At 33.3% G+C, this 15,704-nt stretch overlaps 1 protein-coding gene across 3 annotated transcripts in view; it reads left to right on the plus strand.

The window, feature by feature from the left end:
• PDE4D (phosphodiesterase 4D) overlaps positions 1 to 15,704 on the plus strand; it is a 491,756-nt gene that overhangs the window by 119,142 nt on the left and 356,910 nt on the right. The window lies entirely within an intron of this gene.

Consider the following 15,704-nt stretch of genomic DNA (forward strand, 5'->3'; position numbering starts at 1 on the left):
CTTTAATATTATTTTAATTATATTAATTAATTCAATTAACAATATAATTAAAGATAATATAATGAATAATATTTAATTATATTATCCTTAATACTTCTTCACTATGTCTTATTTACATCAATTTAGAGATGACAAAAGAAATCAGAAAGCTTATCCAGACAGAGGAATACATCTTCACGAGGATCTTTTCATGCTGGCAATTATTCTTTTAGATTAGCTTCACTAGTGGGGCTCTGTGTTGAGCTCTCTTGACTGGCATTTCAATCACTTTCACAGCAGCAATGTAGCAATTTTGTTTGTAAATACAAACAAAAAACTGAATTGTCAAAGGCACATAAAGTTAAGAGAAAAAAAGAAATCACTTCAAAAGAGTGATCCAGCCAGCAATTATGGGTGAATCCAGCATTTGGGACAATTTCATCCAAGCTGCCTTAGCCCAGGACGATATGGCTGATTGTTGAGGGAGAGCACAGAGCAGCTCAGAGTCACCTGGTGTGGTTGCACAAAGAATGATGCCTGGTCTCTGAGCAGCCAAAGCACACAAGAGAGAAAACTGAATCAGAAACATATTAATTCTGAGCATTTACATCTTTCTATAGGTCTGTATACAGAGTTGCTATTGTATGATCTCTGTTAAGACTGATCTACATGTTTTATTGTGATCCTTTCTTTAAATTAGCAAGTGACAAGGAGTTGCACAGGCAAAGAAAGGGTTAGGGCTATGTAGGGAATCAAGAGGTTGTCAGCATTTCTTATATCTCTTACTTGAGTACAATCATGTAGAGAGAAGCATCTGATTACATAACCTAGTAATTAATAAACACTAATTAGTTCAAAGTAAAATTGGATTCTATTTTATGGCTTTATTCTCTTTATAACTTAAAATATCCTTGGCTAAAAAAATTCTCTGAGGAAAATGGGTGGATTTTTAGGAGGTTGCCTTTGTGAGTATATAAATTATGGCTGTTCAGTTCTTTCTTTTGTCAGATATCTGCTTATGGCCAGTGCAGATTACAGGATGCTGTCTAGAAGAATGTCTAGAAGAATTATAGAAGAATTGCTTAATCTAGTCACTCTCACAAAATACATTGTATTAGTTTTTATTTTTCTAGACCATGGCCTTCTGTTAACAGTATACATTCCTTCAGCTTGATTCTGCAGAAATTTCATCCGTGTTCAGACTATTGGTAACCATAGCTTAACTAATACATAAGCATGTGTATAGCAAGGTCTTAATTTGTTTTAGGATCTATATCTTTTTAACATATTTCCAGTAACACTTCATATTACTAGCAAATGATGTGGTTAAAACAGATTCCAAATGTCACTTTGGGATTTGGACATCCAACAGCTTTCAAGATTCATGTTTAAATAGTGTAAAATATTACATTGAAGAATATTAAATAGAATAATAATAATAATAATAAATAGAATAATTTAGATAGTGGTGATAAGGCATTTCACTTTTAGGATTACATATTATTGCAATGTAAAAAGAATTTGCATAAATTGAAAGTTTTACCAAAATGCTATTTCCTTAAATAATCTTTTTTTTAAACTTTATTTAGAGAAAAAGATCACTTTATATTTTTACTGATGAAACTTATTTTTTTTTCTCTATGAAGCATTTTTTTTTCAATTTAAATAATATAATCTCTTATTAAGTATAAAGCTTAAATTGAGAAAGACTTTAATTTATTAAATTTATTTATCAATTATTCGATTCCCATTAAAAAAAAAAAATAGGTGGAAAATTCAGAGAGCTGAAAATGAATAATATTCCAGTTCAGAACACAGGGGAATAAATGGGATCTTCTGAAAACAGGAAGTTGTTTTCTTTGCATTTGTAATCAAATTGATACATTGAAATGATCCAGCATAGAAAGTAATTTCCACATACATATTTTACACTAGGTGTACTCTCCAAGAAAAGTTTTTTAAGCAAATTAATTAATCTAACTTTATTTTTCTATTTCTAGTCTAAGGCTCCAGATTATCTTCCCTGTTTCCCTTTTAGTTCAGATAAAGGCTGGACATTAGGTCTCTGAAAAAGAAAATCAATCATATCCTCTTCAGAAAAATCTCCATAGTTTATCTTTCCATGAAATAGTATTCTTTAAAAGACATAAAGTCTATGAAGTGGAGATTAAAAGAAAGGATTCCAAAACTATCTTGAAAAAATATGTGGACTGATAGTTTTTTGTTCTTGTTATAGGAAAGAAAATAGAAGGGCCATGCCATGAAAGACTTGTAACCCTGGTTTTACCTCTTTCCAAACAGTGAATAAATTTTATGGGATGTTTTTCTAGGTCTGTTGCTTTAACTTCTGAGTACAGACTATCTACTCCATATGATAGAGTCAAATCTGGTTGACTGCTATTACTTTCAACAAAATAAGTTTCTGTGCAATCTCAGGTAATAGCTGGGTAATAGTTCTCTCTTGCCACATCCCTTTTCAACTATAATTTTCTTTAATTCAAAGGTAACTCAATTCTTTTTTCTGATATAGGTGACAGGCTGATTAAATACAACAGCTTGATGATGAAATGAGGAAAGTGTGATTAGATGGATACAGAACCTCACAGCCCTTGCAATAAAAGGTTTCATTATGACACTCTATGGCCTTATCAGATCAAACATTTCAGACATGTCTGCATATCCTTAATAGAAAATAAAGATAACTTTTGATAGCTGTGTAAGACCAGAAATTCATTGAACAGTAGAATTTGAGGCATTTCAACTGAGACAAATCAGCAGGATTTTCAGTGGCTTTTATCTAATTTTATGTATGAGCAATTAGATTTTTGTGACAACTTTGTCTGAAAAGTTTGAGGGAGTTATGTCTTTAACTGCAATCATACTGCAGTATTTCCTTCCTCAGTTTCCATTAATCTATTTCAGCTCATATCTCCCTTCTCCTCCAGATGCTTCCATTCCTACAGGTGTTTATTATGTTCTTCATAAACTGTTCAAACACCTATTAATCACACATATTCGGCTTTTCTTGCCCTGCCACAATGTAAGATACTCCTCTTTCATGTTCTGTGGCATTTTTGTAACTGTTTCTTATCTTTGAAAGAAGGCCTGAGTTTAATGTGTTTTGAAGTTATTATCACTGGACACAGGCATGATTGATGGAATACCTTAGGTAGACTGCATACAGTAACTTACAAAAAGCGTATCAGTAACTTATGCTATACTGAATACCATTCTAAGCTATTTTATGTTAAAAAAAATATTTAATGCTTTGTGCAATTTTGGAAAGTGAATAGTCAGGTTTTTCATAGGTAACATAAATTCAAACGTGAAGAGCACCACTTGATACATATAGAGAGAAAACTACAGCAAGATAATCAATAAACATAAGTAAAGCTTGATGTCATGCTAGTTATTTTCCACAGTCTAATCATATTTTATAATTGCCAAAGAAAAACATATGAAAAAATTCCTAGGCCCAAATATTGCTCTTGAAATGCTTCATTTATTATGTATGCATGAATCAGTAGCAATTGCTCTTCTGCATCAAATGTGAGTATAAAATTGTGCTTTTTGATTCACAGATTAATTGGTGTAAATTCCAACAATAACTATGCTTTTGTCATGTTTATGTTTGATGCTAAAATTTCTTGATTTAGAACATTCTTGCAAAACCTGATTCTTCTGCATGAAGAGATGGTGGCAAAATCCTTTTTAATTAAGTGGTGACAAGATGCCTACACAGAGGTGCTAAAAGCTGTGTGGGAGATTAATGTAAAGAGATCAGTAATCTGGGGTTTCCTCTGGAGATAGTTCCATAAATTTAGCCTTATTTGAAAATAGATGAAAAAAAGAATCTTAAGATTCTCTCTGTTCAGTAAAAATTAAACGCTAACTTAAAGTGAATAGCAATTATTAAAAAAATGCAATAAAACTATGATATTTTTAATGTAGTATAGGAGGAACTCACACAAAAAATAAGGAGATATTAAAAAAAGCCTTTAAATATCTAATGTTAGGATAACAACACAAACCAAGAGTAGTTGGGTTTTCTGTGGTTTAAAAATCTTCATTAACATGCTTCTGTTTCAGATGAATGTTACTGATTTCCTGGATAAAGCAATGTACTTTAGCAAAGATTTACAAAAAAAAAAAAGTAGAAGTTCCCAGCCTGAAAAACAGCTTCATCTCTACAGATGAATATACTTGAGAATGGTATAGCTTTCAAAATTAATTAGTACTGAATTTGTATTAGAAAGTTGTCTGTGATTCTGATGACCTGACTTCAGAGGATTTTTGTTCTTGTCAAATGCCTTAGTGCATAATCAAATTGTGCCTGTTATGGTTTTCGAGATCTCCATTACTGTCCTGAATACAATCTGAGCATCTCGAATCCCAAGCAGCATTTCAATTACAGGCTGAATTTAAGAACCCTTGTTCCTTTGATACGTGCTTGCCCTTTACGTAACACCTGTTGACAGATATGAAATCTACATTTTATGAAAAAGATGAGGAATTTCTAGGAGTTTCTAAGTGTAAGCTTCCTCTTTATTTGAGGACAGTGAGTTCAATATTGTGTTATTTTGATACACTTTGAATTTTGAAAACAACCCCCGTCCAAAAAAAGCTCTTGCAATAAAAAAAGGTTAAAACTATAAGTGAGAACAGTCTACCAAAGCCCAAATAAAGATGAAAAACATACCTTGAACTGTGTTGAAAAAATCCAGGAAATAAACAGTAAATTGTTCAAGTTATTTTAAAAATTGAGCAGATATAGCCTGAGATGACCAGGACTGTAATGTCAGAGAACATGTATTAAAGAAAACTGAAATAAAATTGTAGTCATTGCAATTTTCAAAAAGCACTTGAGGTTTCTACTTTTCAGCTTAAATATCACTGACAGTAGTGTAGCTAAAAGTAATTTAAGTCAGAGAAGAGACATCCAAGCCTCAAACTTTTTAATTTTAATTTAGACCTTTGAATAGGTGCACTTCAACTGACAATAAATCTTCACTCTTCAGTCTCAGAGTGTCAGAATAGTCAATTAAATAAAAAATTTGCAAAGCCTCTGTAGAATGCTTTCCAATGAGCCTGGATGATAGCACAGGATAACAGAAGTAATATAGTCCTCTAATACAGCAGTAGTAATTGTTGCTTTCTTTTGCACCAATTCCTTAAATGCTATTAGCATTACTATGAGAAAAAAAAAAAAGTGCTCTCTCTTTTTGCTTTATAGCTTATTTACAAATCCAATACAACAATAACGAAAAACAAACAAACAAAAAAACCAAAATAAACCAAAAAAACCTTTTTATTGATCATTCATTTGATTACAGGTGGTAGTACTAGCAGCTTTAACACAGGGAATTCAGTAATTATTATCTGCTTTGTTTAATTAAAAATTAAAATTACTTTAAATAGTATAGATAGTTTAGACAGGCTATTAGATAAATGGCCTGTGCTCCAGAAAAATTTCTGAAGATATCTGGAGAAAACTTCCCACTCTACAAAACACAGAAAACCAAATTTGTAAGCCAGGCTTGATCGTGGTAAGGCATTTGCCAAGAAGCAAGGTGAAGACAGGCAATGAAATCTCCTGGAAAAGCTATGCTACCATTTTCATAAATTTTGTCAAGGCTAATAAAATGTGCATGGAGTATGACTGAAGTAACAGGGAGCACCAGGGAACTGTGATGAGAATAAATTATTTTGTTGAAATTGTTAAATGAATATAGTTTTTCCTTCTATAGTGCTTTCCCTACGAAAGATCAGGACCTGTATGATGATTAATAGCTACACAGTTACAAAACACAAATGTATCAATTATACAGCGTGCTTAACTAAGAATTAGAAAGGTATGCCACAACACATTGAAGAGTGCAAAATGCTTTGGAAAAGTGTGTGAATATTTTTAATACCAGTAGAATGGTAAAAGAGAATGAACTAAGAATATAAAATTCACTTAGAAGTTATAGTTGGATTTTTTTCTCTCAATAATTTCAATTGAAATTGCCCAAAACTACCTGTTTTATGACAGCATTTACTATTACCAATTATTTCAGTAATAAAAGCAGTAAGTGGATTACAATTTCTTACTGAGCACTATTTCTCAGTTAGAGAAATTATTAGTGTTGAGCTACTGGTGGTGGATTTTGCTTCCACATTAAATAAATATTAACTATTCATCATGAATGAAATCAAAAGGAATGATTTCCTCACCTGAGTGATCAGCAGCTCTCAAAAATCACAATTCCCTGATGTATGAGGTGCTTGCTTGCACCTAAAGCCCAAGTTTAATTAAATAACTTCTTGTTATTTCACATTGCAAGAAAATAAACTGGTACTTTATTCTGTAGGTAGATACTGCAGTATTTATTGCTTCCTACAAGGATATAGATTACACACACTTTTGAAAAAGTATTTATTCGCAACATTTTATGTGCATGGAAAGGTGCTGTTTTGCTCATGAATACCCTCGTGATACTGTATATGTGAACATTCTTTCTTTAAAGAGTTCCCTGTTAAAGAAACATTGAGACATATAATCTCCAAACCACTAGTAACAAAAATGGAAAGGTAAAATTTTCCAAGAGTTCTCCCTTAATTCTGAGGTGTTAATCACATTCTAACGATAGTGTCTGGGCACTGATAATTTCCAAAATCCCTGACCCCATCTTAATCCCTTTTTGAGTACAAAATTAACACATTCTGATTACACTGGGCCATGTTAGTACAAGCAGTGTGTAGTCTCAGTGCTCTAAAAGAGCTAATAATTTCTAAGTCTACTATTGCCTCTGTAAAGCTGACGATGAGCTACAGGAGAAGCAGGGAAACAGTGCTTCAGTTAACACTGACCCAGGAGAGACACAGCTGGGAATGGTTTCAGAGTTTCTCTCTTTGTGATTGATGCCTTGGATAGTGACAACCTGGCTAGAATCACTATAGGGTTTATAAATTCTGCAAATATCAAGCAGAAGCTCAAATTTCTGTTTCTTTTAAAGGACTGAAAAGTACGTTTTAATAATTCAATCTTTATTTCTCTCCACTTGAAAATACGGGTGAGAGGAAAGAAGGAGGTGAAGAGAATGGGTGGGTGCTAGCTGAAGTGATAAGATCAGATAAAAGCATGCCACCACTTCTGTAAAAGAAGTAATTTGAAAAACATGGCATTTTACTGTGCAAACAGTTGCCTATGGGATCTTTCACATTTTTCTCTGGAGGGCAGTACTCTTCTTATGCAAGTGATTAATTTGACAAATGTGACAGAATTTTCAGCCAATGAATTTCATATTTTCAGAGCATAACTAAACCTGATATATTATACAGGCTTCAGGCAAGTACTGCAATTTAAATAATGTTCACTTGTAGCTCAAATATGAGCCGAACAATCCAAGTTTCAATGAAGACAGCAGAAAAACCTCCTAGTGTTTTTTGCTGGAGGACTATCAAACCAATATAACTTAAGCTCAGAAAATAAAGCCATTAATATCACCAGAGTAGTTTCAGCAAGTATAAGATGAACAAGTAACAAATGATAATTTTGATAAATAATGCTTTAAACCCCATTTTAGTTTTGAAGTTAACATCCTTCAATAAAGACCTTTATTTTGGAAAATTACAGAAGGGAAATTAAATTGCCAATATTTACACTCACACACACATAAATGGATGCTACTTTCTCCTCTATACTTCATTTAAATAAGTAATCCATCAGCATGCAAAATGACATTTTATTATTTAAACTCTTAACATTTTTGATTCACCAAGTAATAAGGGATGTTTTTACTGGAAATGTAATTTGTTAAGATAAATTACATCTATCTGACTTGTTTGCTTAAGAATAATTTATTTTTAAAAAATGACCAATCCTTATTCTTGACTATGAAATTAAAAATATGAAGTTTCTCCTCTGTTATGTATTTTTACAATTTAATTAGTTTCAATGCCTTATATTTTAAAATTTTGGTCTGTATCTGACAAAGTTAAGATTAGGTACATGTTAAGTGAATCCAGTAACAGAAATATATGATACAGATGAATGTAATTTTATTCTGAATGCTGTTTCAAAGAAGAGAATAAACTCTATTATTCATTCTAATGATGGTTATAGGGTCTACTGCTTTATTTAGAAATACAAATAAAAAAAGATGATATATATTTTTAGGATGGCTTGATTGTAATTAACTAAAATCTACTGGCCTGAACCTTTCCATTCATTTGCCTTCTTACTAGCTGAGAATAGTCAGCCAAAATTGCTCTTGCTACTCCTGCAAAGTGACTATCAAAAAGATAATTTAAAAACGTTTTTACTTTTTCTTTCCATCTTGCTTGATAGAGGCTGTTAAACTGTTAAAGCTGAGTGAGAGCTTAAAGAAATTAAAGAGGCAAAGAGAGAAAAGTACCAAATTGAAAAAGAGTTGTTTTAACATTGACCCTACCAGAAATATTGGTTCATCATTGAATTGATGAAATATGTAGTAACCTCTATTTTTTTTCCTTTGCTTGTTTTCTGTATCTTTAAAATAATTTAACTAGCAGATATAGGAGAGGGCTCAGAAATTTTGAAACATATTAAGACAATGAGTAGCAAGCTCCACATATGGCTTGGGTAATATAAAGGACCCCTAGAAATATACTGCCTAGTTCTGAATAAATAGCTTATCTATCTTTATTCAAAAGCTCAGTCTTTACCAGTTAGAATTTGAATTTTCTAGCAGCTTTAGAAAGAGATAGATTAAAACTTTCAATCATGCAAAACTCACGTGCCTTGGATTTTGCTGGGAGTGCTCCAGGTTTTGTTTTTTTTTTCTTTGGTTTTTGTTCTAGTGCTTGTTATTTCAGTATGGTTTCATGCTCTTTTTTTTGACAAGAACTGGGTGAAACTGGGTTTAAGAGATTTCTTTAAAATTTGGTAGGCTTTCATGTTTGTCAGAAGTCAGAGTAAAATCAAGAGGATTTCAAGCTGCACAATAATGTCTTATAGAAATTAAATGCTCATAAACCCCTGAAACCTGAAGTCACTATGTTCCATGCAAATGTAAACCTAAAAAATATTTTGGATGCCACCTGTGGTCCTCTGTTTGAAGTGAGCAGATCAGTAATTAAACTGATAGAATGTAAAAGAAACTGCAAAAGTATCTTTATCCTTCAAACCTTGTTCAAAATGGGTTAAATGCTCAATTAGTGATGTTTTTACTGATCACTGGATGATGAAGAGTAGCTTTATTATCTGGGAACTACTTTGGAAAAAAAGTTTCAGTCAATATAGCACCATCACTTATTGCAACATAAAAAAAAGTTCCACAGAGGCTATCTCAGGGTTCATGCTTTGTTTAATCTTCTGCTGTGGTGCAGTGGAGAAGAGGCCACGGGATGAACTCTAACCGTGCTAAATCCCTCCTCTCTTGCTCTTGTGTTATCCAACTGATAAAATAATAACTGCTGCTAGTTTTTCCTACTCCAGCTGCGAATCAAGGCAGTCAAGTAAATGTTAAGATTTGTCCCCTTTTACATTCACTAATTATATGGTGTTAGGAAGAATTGAGTTTGTGTTTTTTAGCACGCTTCTGAAATAGAGTTCAGTCTTTGCTCACTGCTCCAAGTGGGAGGTTACATGAAATTGTGAACTTGGTGGGTGCAAAATGCCTTTCATCTCAGTCAGCTCAGCTTTTCATCAGTAGAGCTCTGCACCAGCCTGGGGGTGTCAAAGCCCAGGCTTTAGCTTTGCCTGTCCGTGTAGCTGCACTATCAAATCTATCTGTATCTGCACTATCGGTTCTTACGTACCTGTCATGTTTTAAACTACCTGGGTGAAAGAAGAGGGCTGGCTTGGTATGTCAGGATATTTCTCTGCAGCTGGGTTGTGATGAATGTATTGCACTGGACTGAACTCAGTGCTTTAATACACAAAGCAAGAGTACAATATATACAGAAAAGCTATGCTTTTACAATTAAAATGTCAATAAATTCAAAGATGCCTGGCATGCATCTCCATAAGAAGTAGAAATTGTGTGTTTATATGAAATTGTTAGCTTTGGGTTTATATTGAGATTTTGAAAGCAATGCAGTATTTTAGCAAATACTTAAATGCATATGATTTCTGTTTTGCTTTATAGTATAAATTAATTATATATATATTACTGATTCTAAGTAGATCTTTGAATCCATTGTGAAAAGTTAAAAAGTGCTCAAAAATATCATCTGTAGGGTAATAAATTAAGCACTTTAATTATACTTACATATAGAAGACACCAGATAAGATAGCTAATCAGATTGCAGTTTTGGGGTTTTTTTTCAGAACTGTAAAGTGTTATTCCTCACTTAAAGCTGTATCAAAAATAAATCCACATGAAGCTGCCTGCAGGAATACCTTTCACAAACGGGAAAAACAGCCTTCCTAAGGATAAGGTGATAAGAATCAATCCTGCATATTTATACAGTTCTAGATTAATCCCCTCTTTATTACATTAATAATAATTTCAGTAGAATTAGATTATGGAGTTGTTCCATTATTTACAAATGGTATTCAACAAAAAAAAAAAAAGACTATTGGTTGTTAATTTCACATTGAAATATGCAATGATACAGTAGTCTTAGTCTAACTACCCCTTGTTGGCAATGGAAAAGAAGTTCATGTAATGTAGAAAAGCATTCAACAAATAGATTATGTGATACCTATATTATTGTAATATTTTCTTTTACTGGGATTTGAAATCACACAACTAATAAAATATTCTATATTTATTCAGTCCTCTACTTTTTAAAACACTCATTTTTTTTCCTTTTTAATAATTCATGCTTTCTGTTGAGTTATAGAATGATGATCTGCTGAATTCCTTTTACATTGCTAGCAGCAGGAATGTGTTTCTGTCTTATGAGTCAGATGTGATACAAAAATTTATATGAACAGCTAGTGACTATTCACTGTATTTGAAATTCAATCTCATTGGACTTAAAAGACTTCAGTGAATCTGTACATGTAAAATATGGTATAGTTTCTTAAGTGCCATTGCACTGAATTATAACAGGACTAATATCAGGGCTGAAATCAGTGGTGAATTCTACTGAACAAAATTTACTGTCATCTATGTTCAGGTGTTACCATTGTTTCTTTTGTTGCAGAGATGATGCAAGTTATTTCCTCTCCCTTTGTACTGTTTACAAAGTCTGAACCAATTAAAAAAGCACCTTCTCTGACATGAAGTGGGGGGTATTGTTAGTTTCTTAATTAAATACCTGAGTATTTTCCTTTCTAATCCTCCTATACTTATCTCCTTAATATGTTGTTATCTCCTTAATTGATATGTGTTTATCTCAATTTTAAATTTTTTTCTATTGCACTTAGGTAATATATTTCCCTTATATTCTGGCCAAAAATAAAAGACAGTGGTTTGTAAGGACTGCATATATTATTACGCCAGGAAATTAAGGTAACAAATAAGTGGGTCCCCATTATTTTCTGTATGTCAGAACTACTTGTCTAGTGCAGTACTGTCACAAATGTCTGTTAAGACTTGCAGTGCTGTTCTGAAGGAGTGATACAGCAGTTTATCTAGTACACTGTGAATACTAGCACCATCAGCTGAAGAGAGCCTTGAAAATATTATCAAAACCTCTGTAAACAAAGCTACAAAAGCAAACTGAATTGTTATTTTCTGAGTGCAATTCTTTCTATTAGTTTAAGTACTTCTTGAAAGCAAGGACATACTTTAAAAAAAAAAACACATAGAAAGGTTAAGAATAACTTAAAATGGCATTCTCTTACGAGGTAAAATGTTACATCTTATTTTATGAATCTTAGTGCATTTTGGTATCATGCACACAGAAAGCTCTGATAAGGCAAAACTCTCAAGCTAGGTGTGGCTGGAGGAGTAGTTCTTATATCTGAGCTTCAACTCACCAAGGAGTTTCTAGTTTCTTGTGAGGAGGCTCAGGCACGTTCTATGAAGATGGAAAGAAAAGTATTCTTCTAAATAATTTTCAGTTACAACTCTTAAATGTAGGCTGTTCTATTGCTATTGAGTTGTCTCCATACTTAGTACTTTTGAGGATTCTGTGTGAAGTAAGCTAGGCAAATAAGAAAAAAATTGTCTTGACTTCATATAGGAAATATTGGCAAAAAGGTATTATATACTTATTTTTTTAATTTGTCTGTTTAATTTTTATATAAAGCTGCTAGCTTCCATTTATATTGTATTTTGCAGGGAAGTATAAATATTTTGTGTAAATGCTCCTGCATGGTCTTAGCACATTCATGTAATAAAAAAACTGGTGATATAACTATTACATTTAAAATTTAAATAGAAAGTTTGATTGTGAAATGAAAGTCAGGTATTTAGGAGTATCTTAACATATTTATACTTTTATACATATACTTTATACATGGCCTTTTTACCATACCTGTACTATCTTGTGCCTTATGGTTCAGATTCTATTTGTGTGAAATACTGTAGCAACATTCTATTTGTATCTTTTTGATGAAGTTTTTGAAAAACACTTCATTAATTCAAAACCACATTATTTTTAATATGTAAAATGGGCATTCAAATGGAAAACACCAATGCTGTTATTAAAACAAGAGACTACTTTTATGAAGTCTCATTGGCATGAAGGTACAGTAAGGTTTTTTGCACAAGGGAAAGAACACACACACACAGTCTCCCACAAATAGAAAAATGAAAAGAAAAAACCCTAATCAATCAACAACAAAAACCCAACCAAAAATAGTCAGAAAATAATTAAGAATTCATGTAGGTTTCATGATTAATTCTAATGCAGTACTTCAATTTCCACTTGTGCAAGTATTGGCATTTGTACAGGAGGTTGTTCTGCTGTATTTTCTGTGTTTCTCAGACACAATATTTTTTTTTTATTTTAAATGCTAATATGCTTTGATTATCTGTCAAATTGAACTTGGTGTCTAAAACATTAGGCAAACTCTGAAAATATGAGATTGGATGGGGAATACCAAAAGTGCTTTATGAGCTCAAATGTAAGTTCATTGCCAAAATGCAATGCCAGTGTCAAACGAAAGGGCATCCATGAGGCTGCTGGATTTTTATCTGTGGAAAGTGATGGTGGTTAAGAGAAGTCCCTGTCAGCTGGGAAAAGGTCACTGTTACATCCACTCTTAAGAAAGGCAAGAAGAAAAATGGAAGTACTATAGACTTACTGATCTCATGTGGGTTGCTGGAAAGCTCCAAGCACACTTCTAAATCCATTTCAAGACCTGTAAAAGCAGGAAGATAGTTAGGACTACTCAACACTTAGATTTACCAAGGGCAAACAATGTGTTTTTGACCTGGTTGTGTTCCATTATGAAAGGACTGTTGGGGATACATGACAGTGCGTGTAACAAACCTTCAGTTTAATAAGGACTTTGAAATAATCCTTCAAAACACTTTCATTTTGAAACTGAGAAAGTCTCAGCTGGATGAACAGACTATTAGGTAGGACGGAAGTATAGAGAATGGTCTTTCAGATTCTGGCTGGATCTAACCACGTCACAGGTGGTAAACAATTTATCAGCAGAAGGAGCTGATAGCACAGCCCATGTTGAACTGCAGTGTTTGGCACGCAGACAGGATAACCTGAAGCAAGTGATGGGCTGGCAAGTGACTGACTAGATCATGGCCCCACTGGAAAGGATCAGTGAGTTTTACTGGATTGTAGGGTGGGTAACAGCTAAACAGTGCATGGTTCACCATAAATAAAGCAAACTGTGTGCCAAAGTGACTGCAGGCAGTGGATGAATGGGAATGATGTGAACCCAGAGGAGGCTAACAGGATGGCCAAGGGCACATGATCAGTGATGACTGCTTGAGGGGACAGAGCTTGCTGATTCTGGTGTGGAGGTGGTAAAAGGCAATCTAAAGGCAGCCTGCAGCTATGGGAAGATTAGTTGCAAAAGACAGCAAATTTAAGGTTTTGTCAGTGGTGGCATGCTGTTTAATGAGGGGCAAGGGCCCCTGATTGGGAGGTTGAGATTGAACATCAGGAAAATTGTCCTCATTAGGGATGTGGTGAAGCACCATAGCAGGTCATCCACAGAGGCTGGTGAATTTCTCTTGAAGGGTTTTAAGATTCAGAGAAAGCTGTGGCTGATGTGACCTAGTATTGATGATAAACCCATTGTGAGCTTGAGGTTAGATTGGACAATCTTACGAAGGCCCTTCCAAATGGCAGTTCTGTGATTCTCTGAAATTATAGCACAATTGGCCACAGAAGTTTTGTCTAATTTTAAGGTAGAGGAAACTAGCAATTGTGAAATACAGTCCCCTTGCAATATTCCAGTGGAGGTTAACAAGGATAAAAAGTTATTTCTCATCTCTGAGTTTTTCACAGAATTACATCCTTTTTGCCTAAATTCCATGATGCAATGATCCCTGTTACATTTTGGTATAGTTTTCTCCTGTTGTTTGACTTGAATCTTTCTCATTTTACTGTCCCATTTTTTGTCACTTTTACATGCTGTCAAAACTGCCACAGCCTGACACAGCTGGGAAAATGGTAGTATCTAAGATGTCTGGCTTGGAAATAGTCTTAGATGTCTGGATAAACAGCAGGAGAATCAGAACTTGATAAATGTGAGCTCAAGTTCAGGTTTCCGTCAATGGAAGTACTACTTTGTCTCTTTTCTCGTACTTACAATATTTATTTCAACTAATATTTTCTGGGGGAATTTTGCTGAACCTAAAAGTTTTTAGGGCAGGAGAGAAGACCTGAAAGGATGGTGCATTACCAGTATGATCTAGGAACTCATGGCTCAAAGAAACACAGATTGGGAGTTTTTCCTCAACAAAATCTTGTATTTATGTGTTTGGAGGGTGACTCTTAATTTTAGGAGCACTGTATGTTTAGAAAGGAAGGCTGACTTTTAATACAGAGAATGGAAAAAAATATATCTACACATTAAAGACTTGGCATAAGTGTACTTTTGCATTGATAAGAAGTTAAGTTCAGAGAGAAATTTATGAGGATTAAAATGATTGCAAATCTGTGATGTAAAGAGAAAAGGATTGGCAAGACCAATTTTATGATTGAAGAAGAAGTGCATATTGCTAATCAGAACATTCTAATGAGTAGATGAACACTGATTAGAAAAAATGTATGTTTTTATAAAGATACTGTAGGAGAGACATTTTTGCAATGCTTTTTGGCTTTCTTGCTTTGTACTGGTACTCAGGCAAACAGAATAGAAGGACCAAACAAATTCACATTAATAGTTTTCAAATGAGCACTTGCATTGTGTCCTTTCCATAATTTATCAGGAGGGTGGAGATTATAATTTTGCCCCAAATACCAACTACTAGAATGTTATCAGACAGGAGAAAAGAAAAGAAAAGAAAAGAAAAGAAAAGAAAAGAAAAGAAAAGAAAAGAAAAGAAAAGAAAAGAAAAGAAAAGAAAAGAAAAGAAAAGAAAAGAAAAGAAAAGAAAAGAAAAGAAAAGAAAAGAAAAGAAAAGAAAAGAAAAGAAAAGAAAAGAAAAGAAAAGAAAAGAAAAGAAAGATTACTTTTTTCTTTTCCAGTGTGAATTATTGGCTATATATGAACACAAAAGGGTTTGAAATGTAAAACTAATTTAAAAGATCTCTTTAGTATGAAGTTCCTGCCCTGTAGATTTTAACTTTAAATATTTTTTTTTTTTCCCGCGGCAGTTGCAAAGTCCTGAAGCTAGTTGTATGTCATATAAAAGCTTCTCTGTAGCAGTAGGCTCAGCATCGCTATA

The sequence above is a fragment of the Cyanistes caeruleus genome, chromosome Z (assembly GCF_971803275.1).
Source record: "Cyanistes caeruleus chromosome Z, bCyaCae1.hap1.1, whole genome shotgun sequence".
NCBI classification, from domain to species: Eukaryota; Metazoa; Chordata; class Aves; order Passeriformes; family Paridae; genus Cyanistes; species Cyanistes caeruleus.